Raw genomic sequence first — 14,817 nt, 5'->3', positions numbered from 1 at the left:
GATGAGGCTGGTCTCGAATTCCTAACCTCAGGTGATCCATCTGCCTCAGCATCCCAAAGTGCTGGGATTATAGTGTGAACCACCGCGCTTGGCCTAACATCTGTGTATCTCAGTACAGGGACTGAAGCGCAGAGAGATTTACATAACATTCCTAGGTATGTACAGCTTCTCAGTGGGATTTGAACCCAGGCCATTAGGCACCAGGCTCCGTGCTCTTGGTCAGTCTGCTCTGCTTCCTTTCCACATTGCCTCATCTAAAGAAAGGCATTTGCCTACAACATCAGTCTGTTCCATTTTAAGTGCTACCCACACTGCAAGGTCTTTCTAGGAGGACCAGGCACAGAGGGTCACACCTGTAATCCTAACAGTTTGGGAGGCCAAAGCAAGAGGGTAGTTTGAGGGCAGGAGTTCAAGACCAGCTTGGGCAACTTAGGGAGACCCCCCCACCTCTACAAAAAAACTTTTAGAAATTAGCCCCGTATGGTGGTGTGTGCCTGTGGTTCCACCTAACTGAGAGGCTGAGGTGGGAGGATCACTGGAGCCCTGGAGTTCGAGGCTGCAGTGAGTCGTGAGCATGCCACTGCATGGCCGCCTAGGTAATAGAGCAAGACCCCATCTCAAAAAGAAAAAATATCTCCCTGTAAGGACTAACTCTGATTCAGGTGGCTGTGCTAAGCAGGTGGTAAAAAATTGGATCAAAAGTTTGATCTGTGAGCTGGGTGTGGTGGCTCATGCCTGTAATTCCAGCACTTTGGGAGGCTGAGGCAGCTAGATCACCTGAGGTCAGGAGTTTGAGACCAGTCTGGCCAACATGGTGAAACCCTGTCTTTACTAAAAATACAAAACTATTAGCCAGGCGTGGTGGCTCATGTCTGTAATCCCAGCTACTTGGGAGGCTGAGGCGGGAGAATCGCTTGAACCCAGGAGGCGGAGATTGCAATCAGTCCAGACTGCACCACTGCACTCCAGCCTGGGCGACACAGCAAGACTCCATCTCAAAAAAAAAAAAAAAAAAGTTTGATCTGTGAGTAAAGTATTACTAATTTATCTATGGTCTTCTGCCTGTAAGATTTCAACAGCTATCTTTTTTGTAATTTCCCAGGATCTTGCATCCCGAACATAAAAGTAATTCCTGAGGAATTGGCGGAGCTTCTGCCGACTCCAAGCTGAGCATCCGAGAACTTCTGGCCCAACGGCACTCATTAGGAATCACTGCAGTCTATTTCTCCCTGGAAGCAGAGGGTCCAAAAAGTTCTGACTAGGCAAAGAGTGAGAGTGTGCATATCAGTTGAAGGTACTGTGGCCATTCTGTTATTAAGTGCATTCAAGCAGAGTGATTCCAGTTGGTTAAGCATTTCGTGTTTAAGACAAAACTTGATTTATTTATTTATTTTGAGATGGAGTTTCACTCTTGTAGCCCAGGCTGGAGTGTAGTGGCTCGATCTCGGCTCACTGCAACCTCTGCCTCCTGGGTTCAAGCAACTCTCCTGCCTCAGCCTCCTGAGTAGCTGGGATTACAGGCGTCTGCCACCATGCCCGGCTAATTTTTATATTTTTAGTAGAGACGGGGTTTTGCCACGTTGGCCAGGGTGTCTCCAACTCTTAACATTAGGTGATCCACCCGCCTCGGCCTCCCAAAATGCTGGGCCTACAGGCATGAGCCATCATGCCCGGCCTAGACAAAACTTTAAAAATGCTGTGTCATATTTCTCTTTTATTTCATGTGTGCGCGTTTAAATTATTAAGTCAGTTGCCACTACTACAACTACAGAAGTAATGGCATATTTACAACTAAATGTTTCATTCACTTTAAGTAGAAAACATCTCAATTGAAACTTTTAACATTTAGCTGATCATTAAACATTAGCTGAGATGGATCTCTTCCTGAAACAGTGTTGCCAGAGTTTTAAAAATTAAGAGAGTTTATGTAGGACAGTTTTAGATGAATGTAAAAACTGAAGAGAATACAGAAAATTCTCAGACCCTCCCCCCACAGTTTGCTTTTTTCTTAACCACTTTTTACATGGGTGTGGTCCATGTGTTACAATGAGTGAACCATTATTGATACACGGTTAGTATCTGAAGGCCAGAGTTTGCATTAAGGTTCAGTCTGTGTTTTGGTAGTCTAAGGGTTTTGACAAACTAATAATGCCATTCATTACCATTACAAGATAGTTTTATGCCCTAAACATTACATGAGCTTCACCTATGAACTTCTCTCCCCTTTTTCCAGATCCCTCAGCAACCACTGATCTTTTTTTTTTTTTTTTTTTTTTTTGAGACGGGGTCTTTCTCTGTCCCCCAGGCTGGAGTGCAGTGACGCGATCTCGGCTCACTGCAAGCTCCGCCTCCCAGGTTCACGCCATTCTCCTGCCTCAGCCTCCCTAGTAGCTGGAATTACAGGCGCCCGCCAACATGCCCGGCTAATTTTTTGTATTTTTAGTAGAGACGGGGTTTCACCGTGTTAGCCAGGATGGTCTCGATCTCCTGACCTTGTGATCCGCCCGCCTCGGCCTCCCAAAGTGCTGGGATTACAGGCTTGAGCCACCGCGCCCAGCCAACCACTGATCTTTTTACTGTCCCTCTGGTTTTTCTTTCCCATAAATCTTAGGTAATTGGAATCGTAGAGTATGCAGCTTTTTCAGATTGACTTATTTCACTTATAATATACATTTATGACATTTTCATATTGATTTCTGCCTTTTTATCTCAACGGTTTTTTTTTTCAGGATCCTATTTGATTGTTTTTATGACTTACAAGAAGTGAGCATGAAACTAAATCTTTATTACCAGTTATTGCCCACAAATAAGAGAAAGTTAGGTTCACAGTTTTGGCTCTTGACACAAAGTGAACTAGGAGGCAAATTTAGATCCATCAGATACAACTAATGGAGCAACTTTTTAAGTTCAGGCTATCTTGAAAGCTTGCAACATATGAGATATTGCTGTGTTGTCTCCCACGACAGCAATGGGTGACACTGAGTAGAAGCTGTGAAGTGTTTTTAATACTAGGTGTTTTCTGTCATATGTTGCTGGAAATCAGGAGGTTTATAAACATGGTACATATTTATAAATGACTTAGATACTTGAAAAGTCTAAACACACTGATTTACGAGTGCATATGTTGCAGTCTCAAGAGGGGTCAATAGTCCATATGGACTAAATTAATCTCCGGGTAGCAGGTATGTTTGTAAATATAAAATTATATTAGACGTTGGCACAGTGCAGAACGTGCTCAGCATCATAAGATCCAAAACACCACACAAGTTTATCCATCATTAAAAACAATTACCTCCTTGCTAAAATGTCAGAATAGTAGGTAACTGACATTAATAAATCAAATCCAAATGTATCTCAATGGTTTTTTATCACTGGATAATATTCCATTGATCAATGTAACAAAGTTTGTTGGTACATTCGCCTACTGAAGGACATCAAGGTTGCTTTCAATGTGGGCAGTATGGATAAAGGTACCATAAACATTCCTGTGGACTTTTTAGTACAGACATAATTTTTTCTTTTTTTCTGAGACAGAGTCTTGCGCTGTCGCCCAGGCTGGAGTGCAGTGGTGCGATCTCAGCTCACTGCAACCTCTGTCTCACAGGTTCAAGCAATTCTCCTGCCTCAGCCTCCCGAGTAGGGAGGCCCAGCCCATACATAATTGTTTAATTAATCTGGGTAAATACTTAGGATTGTAATCACTTACTTATATGATAAGACTACATAAGAATTTGGTAGGGTTGCTGGGCACGGTGGCTCATGCCTTTAATCCCAGCACTTTGGGAGGCTGAGGCAGGCGGATCACGTGAGGTCAGGAGTTCGAGACCAGACTGGCCAACATGGTGAAACCCTGTCTCTACCAAAAATAGAAAAATTAGGCTGGGCACGGTGGCTCACGCTGGTAATCCCAGCACTTTGGGAGGCCGAGGCAGGCGGATCACAAGGTCAGGAGATCGAGACCATCCTGGCTAACACAGTGAAACCCCGTCTCCACTAAAAATACAAAAAAAAAAAAAAAAAATTAGCCAGACATGGTGGTGGGCGCCTGTAGTCCCAGCTGCTAGGGAGGCTGAAGCAGGAGAATGGCGTGAACCCAGGAGGTGGAGCTTGCAGTGAGCCGAGATCGTGCCACTGCACTCCAGCCTGGGCGACAGAGCGAGACTCCGTCTCAAAAAAAAAAAAAAAAAAAAAATACAAAAATTAGCCAGGTGTGGTGGCATATGCCTGTAGTCCCAGCTACTCAGGAGGCAGAGGCAGGAGAATAACTTGAACCCAGGAGGTGGAGGCTGCAGTGAGCCAACATTGTGCCACTGCACTCCAGCCTGAGCAATATAGCAAGACTCCATCTCCAAAAAAAAAAAAAAAAAACAAAGAATTTGGTAGGATTTACCAGTAAAACCATCTAAGCCTGGTGCTTTTTTTTTTTTTTTTTTGGAAAAGTTACTAATGATTGATTGATTCAATGTCTAAAATTTATACAGGTCTATTCAGTTTATCAATTTCTCCTTGGTGAGTTTTATAGTTTCTGCCTTTGAAGGAATAGGTTCCTAAGCTTATCCAATTTGTGGGCATAGATTTTCTCAAAGTATTCCCTCATGGTCTTCTCAATGCCCATAGAATCACAAATGATGACCTCTCTTTTAGTTATTAGTACATTATGACTTCCTTTCTTCATGGTTAGCCTGCCTGGAGGTTTATTGATTTTTTTTTTTATCTATTCATAGAAACAGCTGTTGGTTTTGATAACTTTCTCTGTTGATTTTTGATTTTTCACTCCATTGATTTCTGCAATAATTATTGCTTTTGCTATTCTTCTGTCTGCTTTCTATTACACTGCTCTGTTTTCTCTGGTTTTCTAACGTGAAAGCTTAGGTTATTGACTTTATGTCTTTCTTATTTCCTATCACATGGCATTCAGTTATAAATTTCCCCCCGAGGCCGGGCGCGGTGGCTCACGCTTGTAATCCCAGCACTTTGGGAGGCCGAGGCGGGCGGATCACGAGGTCAGGAGATCGAGACCACGGTGAAACCCCGTCTCTACTAAAACTACAAAAAAATTAGCCGGGCGTGTTGGCGGGCTCCTGTAGTCCCACCTACTCGGAGAGGCTGAGGCAGGAGAATGGCGTGAACCCGGGAGGCGGAGCTTGCAATGAGCCGAGATTGCGCCACTGCACTCCAGCCTGGGCGACAAGAGCGAGACTCCGTCTCAAAAAAAAAAAAAAAAAAAAAATTTCCCCCCGAGCCCTGCTTTGACTGCATCCCACAGATCTTGACAAGGTACATTTTTATTTCATTTTGTTTAAAATATTTTTTCGGCTGTGTGTGGTGGCTCACACCTGTAATCCAGCACTTTGGGAGGCCGAGGTGGGCAGATCACAAGGTCAGGAGATCGAGACCGTCCTGGCTAACGTGGTGAAACCCCGTCTCTACTAAAAAATACAAAAAAATTGCTGGGCATGGTGGCTTACACCTGTAATCCAGCACTTTGGGAGGCTGAGGCAGGTGGATCACTTGAGGTCAGGAGTTTGAGACCAGCCTGGCCAACATGGTGAAACACTGTCTCTACTAAAAATACAAAAATCAGCCGGGTACGGTGGTGTACACCTGTAGACCCAGCTACTCAGGAGGGTGAAGTGGGAGAATCGCTTTGAACCCGGGAGGTGGACATTGCAGTGAGCTGAGATTGCACCACTGCACTTCAGCCTGGGTGACAAGAGTGAAACTCCATCTCAAAAAATATATATGTGTTTTTATAACTTCATTGAGGCATCTTCTTTGATCCACGTGTTTTGCAGAGTACATGATTTAATGTCCAAATATTTGGAGGTTTTCCATTTATCTTCCTATTACTGAATTCTAGTTTAATTTTGTAATGGTATGAAAGCATATTTTAGAAATTTTATTCATTTAAATAAGTTGTGGTATTATTTTATGGCCCACTGTGTTGCCTTTTTTTTTTTTTTTTTTTTTTTTTTTTTTTTTTTTTTTTTTTGAGGAGTCTTGCTCTGCTGCCAGGCTGGAGTGCAATGGTGCGACCTCGGCTCACCACAACCTCCTCCTCCTGGGTTCAAGTAATTCTCCTGCCTCAGCCTCCCGAGTAGCTGGGATTATAGGCATGCGCCACCAGGCCTAGCTAATTTTATATTTTTGGTAGAGACGAGGTTTCTCCTTGTTGGTCAGGCTGGTCTCGAACTCCCGACCTCAGGTGATCCGCCCGGCTCGGCCTCCCAAAGTGCTGGGATTACAGGCATGAGCCACCACGCCCAGTGGTCTGTCTTTTTAAATCTCTGTTCTTGGCCAGGCATGGTGGCTCATGCCTGTATTCCCAGCACTTTGGAAGGCCAAGGTGGGCAGATCACAAGGTCAGGAGATTGAGAGCATCCTGGCTAACATGGGGAAACCCCGTCTCTACTAAAAAATATAAAAAAATTAGCCAGGCCTGGTGGCAGGCACCTGTAGTCCCAGCTACTTGGGAGGCTGAAACAGGAGAATGGCATGAACCCAGGAGGCAGAGCTTGCAGTGAGCCGAGATTGCACCACTGCACTCCAGCCTGGGCGACAGAGCGAGACTCCATCTCAAAACAAAAAACAAACAAAAAAAAACCTCTCTTCTTTTGCTCTGAGTCTTTATATTTGAAGTGGGTTTCTGGTAGAGAACACATATTTGCGTATTATTTTTATCCACTCTTCTAGTCTATGTCTTTTAATTAGTGTATATAGACCAGGCACATTTAAAGTGATTATTAATATGTTTGAATTATTAGCTATATTTTATAACTGTTAACATACATAACATATTGTAACATGTAATGAACATTTTTTGCCAAGTATTATGCATCAGTGGACAATGTCAAGAAAGCAGAGACCCAACCTACACAATGGAACAGAACCTTTGCAAATTATATATTTGACAAGGGAATTTACATCCACAGTATGTAAAGCACCCCAGAACTCAACAATAAAAACAAGTAAACAACCCAGTTAAAAAATGGGCAAAGGGCCAGGCGTGGTAGCTCACGCCTGTAATCCCAGCATTTTGGAAGGCCGAAGCAGGTAGATGATGAGATCAGGAGATGGAGACCATCTTGGCCAACACGGTGAAACCCCATCTCTACTAAAATACAAAAAAAAAAAAAAAAAAAAAATTAGCCAAGTGTGGTGGTGCACGCCTGTAGTCCCAGCTACTCAGGAGGCTGAGGCAGAGGAATCGCTTGAATCCAGGAGGCAGAGGTTGCAGTGAGCCAACATCGAGTCACTGCACTCCAGCATGGCGACAGAGTAAGACTCTGTCTCAAAAAAAAAAAGGCAGGGGGGCGGGGGGCAAAGGACTTGAGTAGATATTTCTCCAAACACATATACAAATGGCCCAGTAAGTACAAAAAAAGATACTCAACATCATTAGGCATGAGGAAGTATGTATCAAAACAACAGTGAGACATCGCTTCACACTCTCTGGGAAGGTTGTAGTGAAAAAAAAAGGAAAAGTAGAATCTGCTCACATCGGAGCACACCTGTATGGAACACACTTGTATGGAGGGCGCCTGTATGGAGCACTGCCCTCTGCCAGGCACCAGATATGCTCAGGTGGGGTGACCTCCCTTTACCATTCCCCAGCTCTGACCCCATTTCAGGGATGCAGAAAAGAGGCCTCAGAGCAGAGTAAGGCCGAGTCAGGGCTACAGAGCCTGATGGCCACTCCTCCCCTGAACGGCTAGAAGGAAGGAGGGCAGCTGGCAAAGTTCTGCAGGAGCCCACAGCATGTTCTTCCAAGTGGAGCCTCTGCTGTGGGAGCCCCAACCACAGGGTCAGACAGAAAAGGGGTCCCGCCCAAGCTCAGCCCTCAGAAGCCCTTGACCTTGGGCAACTTGATTCCCTTCAGTGGGCCTCAGTTTCCTCATCTGTACAGGGATGTGATAACAGTCTCTCCCCACAGGTTGGTTTTGGGGATTAAATGAGAATGCCTAAGGAGTGCCAGGCCCATGGGGACCCTCACCTACCCTCACCCATTGATGTTATCTCCTAGGTTCTTGCACGGGCCTGTGGGTGACACACTGTGTGATCCTGGGCAAGTGCCTTTCCCTCCCTGGGCCCAGCCTTCGCTCTGGTCAAGGAGAAGCTGGATCAGGGACCTGAGGACCAGCCATTCAGGAAACTAGTAGATTCCTGGGTGAAGGAGTTGGCCAGGGAGGCCTGGAGGGGCAGCGAGACCTGAGGTGAGAGTGGGGGGGGGGCCAGGCCAAGGGATGGGGGTGGGGGATTCACCTTCCCAGCTCTGGTGGCCCTGCCTGCAGCTGGCTGACCCTGGGAATCCCCAGGCTAAAGTTAATCCTAACATTGACCTAAACCAGAACTCAGGGTGACAAGGGAAAAAACTAAGGCAAGAAGAAGCCAAGGCTGCCACCTGGGATGTGTGACAGGAGAAAAACAAGACAGATGTGGCCAGGGAGAGGGATAGCGTATTTCAGGGCTGCACTGGGTGTTCATGCAGCTCACAGGTGAGGGTGGAACAGTCCTCTCCCTACATCCCAACCGCTCCTAGCCCCAGCCCCCCACCAGGCCTGATGCTGCTCCCTGACTGCCTTCCCACACCCTGAGCTCCACCTTGGGTCTTGGAGCTCTGGAGGACCTGGCTTCAAGGGATCTTACCTTCCCTTCCTCTTTGACTAAGGAGAAGCAAGAGGTGCAGCCTTTTCCCAAGTCTCCAAACTCTTAATCCCATTTCATCCCCTAGCTTAGTGCCTGGCGCATACATGGTTCCTAATAAACAGTTTGTTTATTTATGTACTTTTCTTTTTCTTTTTTATCTTTTTTTAAATTTTTTTTTTGAAACATGGTCTCTTTCTGTCACCCAGGCTGGAATGCAGTGGTGTGATCATAGCTCACTGCAGCTTTGACCTCCAGGGCTCAATAGATGCACTGACCTTAGCTTCCTGAGTAGCTGCATAGCTCAGGCTATAGGTGCCCGGCTAATTTTAGGTTTTGTTTTGTTGTGTTGTGTTGTAGAGACTGGGTTTTGCCATGTTGCCCAGGCTCTTCTCAAACTTCTGGGTTCAAGCACTTCACCTGCCTTGGCCTCCCAAATTCTGGAATTGGAGATGTAAGCCACTGTGTCCAGCCAACAGTTTAAATGAGGGAGGGAGGGAAGGAAGGAGGGAGGGAGGGAGGGAAGGAGGGAGGGAGGGAGGGAGGGAAGGAAGGAGGGAGGGAGGGAGGGAAGGAAGGAGGGAGGGAGGGAGGGAAGGAGGGAGGGAGGGAGCAAGGAAGGAAGGAAGGAAGGAAGAAAAAGAGAGATAGGTCGGGTCAGTCAATGCAAGTTATTACAAGAGACAAAGAAGGACATCATATATTGATAAATAAGTTACTTCATCAAGAAGATTTAACAGGCTGGGCGCTGTGGCTCATGCCTGTAATCCCAGAAATTTGGAAGGCCAAGACGGGCGGATCACGAGGTCAGGAGATCAAGACCGTCCTGGCTAAAACGGTGAAACCCTGTCTCTACTAAAATTACAAAAAATTAGCCGGGCGTGGTGGCGGGCACCTGTAGTTCCAGCTACTCAGGAGGCTGAGGCAGGAGAATGGCATGAACCTGGGAGGCGGAGCTTGCAATGAGGAGAGATTGCGCCACTGCACTCCCGCCTGGGCGAGAGAGCTAGATTCTGTCTCAAAAAAAAAAAAAAAAAAAAAAAAAGATTTAACAATTAGTACATGTGCATCTAACTACAGAGCCCCCAAGTATAGGAAGTAATGACTGATGGAACTGAAGAGAGAAACAGACAGCTTTGCAATAATAGTTACAATACTATACGGTCAATACTGGCTAGAACAATGAGACAGAAGATCAGTAAAGAAGTAGAGGACTTGAAAAACTATAAATCAGCTAGACCTGACAACATCTACAATAGACACAGAATACAGATTCTTCTCCAGCACACAGGGAATGTTCTCTGGAATACACCATGTATTAGGCCATGAAACAAATCTCATTAATTTAAAAGGACTAAAATCAAAATATCTTCTCTGCAGTAGAATGAAAGTAGAAATCAATAGCAAAGGAAATCTGAATTCAGGATTATATAAAAAATTAAACACACTCCTAAACAATCAATGAATCAAAGCAGAAATTACAAGTGATGTTCGAAAATTCTTTGAGATAAATGAAAATGGAAACAAAACACACCAAACTTGTAGGAGGCTGTGAGACCAGTGCTCAGAAGAAAATGTAGAGCGGGGAGGCCACGGTGGGAAGATGGCATGAGGCCAGGAGTTTAAACCAGCCTGGGTGACAAAATGAGACCACATTTGCACAAATAAAAATAAAAACAAACAGGTGGGTGGCATGTACCTGTGGTCACAACTACTTGCGAAGCTGAGGTGGGAGGGTCCTTGAGTCCAGTAGATCAAGGCTACAATGAGCTGTGATCGTGTCACCGCACTCCAGCCTGGATGCGAGACCCTGTCAAAAGTAGAAAAGAAAGAGAGACAGAGAAAGAGAGAGAGGAAGGAGGGAAGGAAAGAAGGAGGGCAGGAGGGAGGGAGAAAGAAAATAAGGGAAGGGGAAGGGGAAGGGGAAGAGGTAGGGGAAGGAGAAGGGGAAGGGGGTGACCTCTGAACTGCAGCCCTGAGGCTGGACCTGGGGAGAACTGGCCTCACAGGAAAGAGAAGTGTTAGGGCTGGGCGCAGTGGCTCACACCTGTAATCCCAGCACTTTGGGAGGCCGAGGTGGGTGGATCACGAGGTCAGGAGATCGAGACCATCCTGGCTAACATGGCAAAACCTCGTCTCTACTAAAAATACAAAAAATTAGCCAGGCGCTGTGGCGGGTGCCTGCAGTCCCAGCTACTCAGGAGGCTGAGGCAGGAGAATCGCTTGAACCTGGGAGGCGGAGTTTGCAGTGAGCCGAGATGGCGCCATTGCACTCCAGCAGCCTGGGCAATAGAGCAAGACTCCGTCTCAAAAAAAAAAAAAAAAAAGAGAGAGAGAGAAGAGGTGTTAGATGTAATTAGACTCTCAGAAAAGGGAGAAAGGAGATGAAGGGAAACAGGGAGAAATGACTAGAACCCACTGTGGAAGACTCTGTATGCAGCAAAAATGATGTAATGGGACAATGAAGGGACAGTTTCTATCTCCTACAGAGCAGGAGTTCCCTGAGAGCTCCGGTGAGAGGACAGGCTGTGGGTTCCTGGGATTTCAGACATTTGGAGCGGGAATGCAGGGATGTCAGATGATGTGTTTTCCAGTGCCCTGGCCAGCAATGCTGATTCTCAGTTATGAACGTCCCCCATGGAGAGTCCTAGGGTCTTCCTGTCTGAGTCAACTTGTCCTCTCAGTTCCTCCTCCCTAGATCTCTTTAGAATTATTTCCTGAGTTGGGGTTTCCTGAGAGTGGAGGAGAAGGAACTATGGATGCCCCCCTTCCTCCCTCACCATGGTTGGAAGTCTGGCTAAGGCCACTTCATTAAGGGACAGGGGACATTTCCTATCTCCTCAAGGGTAGCCTTCTGAGTTGGTCTGACCCCCAGGTTTAACCGGAACACACTAGAACTTTCCACACCATCTGCAAATGGAAAATGTGTGTCTGTTCATTGATTTATGCAGCCATCTAGAAAGATTAGCTATAAACAATATGTTTATTTAATTTTAGGATATATTTTCAGAGGCAACTAGGCAGAAAGGTGAACTTTTCCATCACTTAGACCTCAAGTCAGCAGCTCATGCAGCAGTGATTGCTCGGGTGACTCTGAGTGACCTGTTCTACCTCTAGAACCGACGTTCTGGTTAGGCTAAATGGAGGAAATAAAAATTCTCCAACCATTTAATTACGATTCACTAGGAGGCCAGGCACAGTGGCTCACGCCTGTAATCCCAGCACTTTGGGAGGCCGAGGTGGGTGGATCACGAGGTCAGGAGATCAAGACCATCCTGGCTAAGACGGTGAAACCCCGTCTGTACTGAAAATACAAAAAATTAGCCAGGCGTGGTGGCAGGTGCCTGTAGTCCCAGCTACTCAGGAGGCTGAGGCAGGAGAATGACGTGAACCCAGGGGGCGGAGCTTGCAGTAAGCAGAGATCATGCCACTGGACTCCAGCCTGGGTGACAGAGTGAGACTCTGTCTCAAAAAAAAAAAAAAAAAGAGATTCACTGGGAAACAGTACCCTGAGTGCTTAGAGCTGCACTCTTCACCCAGAAGACCCAGTAAGGGTTAGGGAACCTTCTCAGGGGATGAACACACACAAATTTTCACCACAGCAACCAAGAGCTTATATTGGGAATCTGATTCCAGCCTCTAGGGAAGCTGGAAAATCCAAAACCAATCTCATTCAACTATTTCATCTGCTCATAGGAGGAGCCCCAGTTCTTATAAAACTGCCAGCCCTTCCTTCTCTCCCTCTCCTCACCCTCCACACACAGGACAGGGCCGGGCACACACAGGAAGGACACTGAGGAACTGGGTGGTGGAGACACTGGCTTTCCTCTCTTCTCACCCATGGTGGGCTCTGCTTATCCTCGTCTTTTCTTCCCCAGTTAGGGTTCCCTGGGAGCCTGTGAGTTGTCTGGGGACCTCATCAACATTTGCACAAATGCCTGACTCTGCTCACCTCTTTCAAAGGGGCTCCTCCTTCTGAGCCTGCAATGTCTGTGTGATTGGGAGGTGTCACCTCCAGGCCCTGAAACCACAGTGGCCCAGGTCTGAGGTTCCTCTAGGAGCTTTGGAGATGAGCGAAGCCTCTGCTTTAACAGGAATAGATACTGTTTATCAAAGCATTTAAAGGTCAGACATTCATTTCCATGTTAGGGGACCTGAAGAGTTGTTTCAGAGTGCATGAATGACTGTCACATCCTCAGTGGCCCTGCCACTCTGACAGATGAGTAGTCACTTGTCATACATCTTGTTCACTTGGACTTCAACAATGATGTAATTTGATTTAAAAAATCATTGTATTCATGATTTGAAATGAAAATAACAGAAAGTACAATTACTATCATTTCAACCACTAATTAAGCAAGTACAGAAGAAATCTATGACATTTGAGAAGAATCTTCTGCGTACAGTGGCACCTTCCTCCTGATTTTAATGTGAACCACCACCTGCTGTTTGACGACTATCTCTCATTAAACTGAACAAGAGGTCAGCGGCAAGGTTTCACACCCAGGACATGCCTGTTCTACCTTCGCAGCCTTCATGAAATATTCAGCAAGAAAACAAAACAAAACAAAAAATCTTCATAATTACTTGGCATAAGTCGCACAAGGAAATTCAACAAAAACAATCAGTATGTGAACCTGCGATGGGAAACACGCCCTTCCACGAGTTTCTTCTCGAGCATGAAAACCCAGTTCTTCAACAGAGTAGGCACTGGCAAACTAAGTCACCTGAGATTCCCTGCTCAGGTGCCCACCTCTTCTGGGGTTTGAGAAGAGGAAGGCATCTAAGAGGTGTGGGGAAAACATTGGCACTCTCGGGGCTCCAAATAAGCAGCAACACACACATTGACTCCCTAAGGACTAACTTAAGTCCATTTGAGGGCCTCCTACTTAAGGTTCTAAGGTTGAAGCAATTTTATAATTCTACAACCCTAGTTTTTTGTTGTTCCTATTTGAAGTACATTCAAAAAAAAAAAACCAATAAGATGGGGACAGGGCTGGGGCATACAAAACAGATCCCTAAAGAGATGACAGACCTTGTCCTTTTATCCGCGTCCAGTTACCAACAAGTATACAGTACCCTTCTCCCCTCAATTAGGCTGTGTAGTTGTCTTTTCCACTGTTGTTCAGTAAGTTCCAACGATTCTACCTTGGAATTCTACCTTGGCAGGTGGGCAGGTCACAACCCTGGGAGGAGGGGGTGGTGTGGGGCGGTCCCGGTGGCCACCAGGAGGAGGCGGAGGCGATGGCAGCGGGGCCTAGGGCTGCGCTGTCCCCACCGCGTGCCTGCGACAGCGACCCAGCCACCCCCGGAACGCAGTCCCCGAAGAATGATAATGAAGATAATTCAAATGATGGGACCCAGCCACCCAAAAGGAGGCGAATGGGCTCAGGAGGTAGTTGTAGTACTTGTGAAACTTCAAGTCAAGATCTTGGCTTTAGTTACTGCCCAGCAGAAAATCTGATAGAGTACAAATGGCCACCTGATGAAATAGGAGAATACTATATGCTTCAATAACAAGTCAGTGAATATTTGGGTGTGACCTCCTTTAAAAGGAAATATCCAGATTTAGAGTGACAAGACTTGTCTCACAAGGAGAAACCCTACCTGAGAGAGCTAAATGTCATTACTGAAACTCAGTGCACGCTAGGTTTAACAGCATTGCGCAGTGATGAAGTGACTGATTTAATGATAAAAGAATATCCAGCCAAACATGCTGAGTATTCTGTTATTCTACAAGAAAATGAATGTCAGCGAATTAGACCATTATAAAGAGTATTCCCAAATGCAACAACAGAATACTCAGAAAGTTGAAGCCAGTGAAGTGCCTGAGGATATTAAGAAAGCTGCCAAAAAAGCAGCTGAATTTAACAGCAACTTAAACTGGGAAACTAATGCTAAATGACAAGTTAATGGGTGCAGCAAACCAACATGGCACATGGATACATATGTAACAAACCTGCATATTGTGCACATGTACCCTAAAACCTAAAGTATAATAATAAAAAAAAAAAAACTGGGACCGCATGGAAGAAAGAAGAGCTTATTTTGACTTGCAGACACGTTATCCAGGTGCCTCAAGGGAATTACAAAGTTTTACCAACAGAGCGAACAATGGTTAGTTCTTACCCAGTGGGTCTCATCCCCCAACAGTTCGACAGTTCGAGGAATATT

The 14,817-nt window shown here is 45.8% G+C and overlaps 1 pseudogene; it reads left to right on the top strand.

Annotated features, from left to right (window-relative positions):
- The first annotated feature begins 13,737 nt into the window (after positions 1–13,737).
- LOC105740043 lies at positions 13,738–14,609 on the top strand (annotated as a pseudogene).
- Positions 14,610–14,817: the final 208 nt, after the last annotated feature.

This window comes from Nomascus leucogenys, chromosome 7b (assembly GCF_006542625.1).
Source record: "Nomascus leucogenys isolate Asia chromosome 7b, Asia_NLE_v1, whole genome shotgun sequence".
In the NCBI taxonomy this organism is placed as follows: Eukaryota; Metazoa; Chordata; class Mammalia; order Primates; family Hylobatidae; genus Nomascus; species Nomascus leucogenys.
This window is presented reverse-complemented; position numbering and strand designations above follow the sequence as displayed.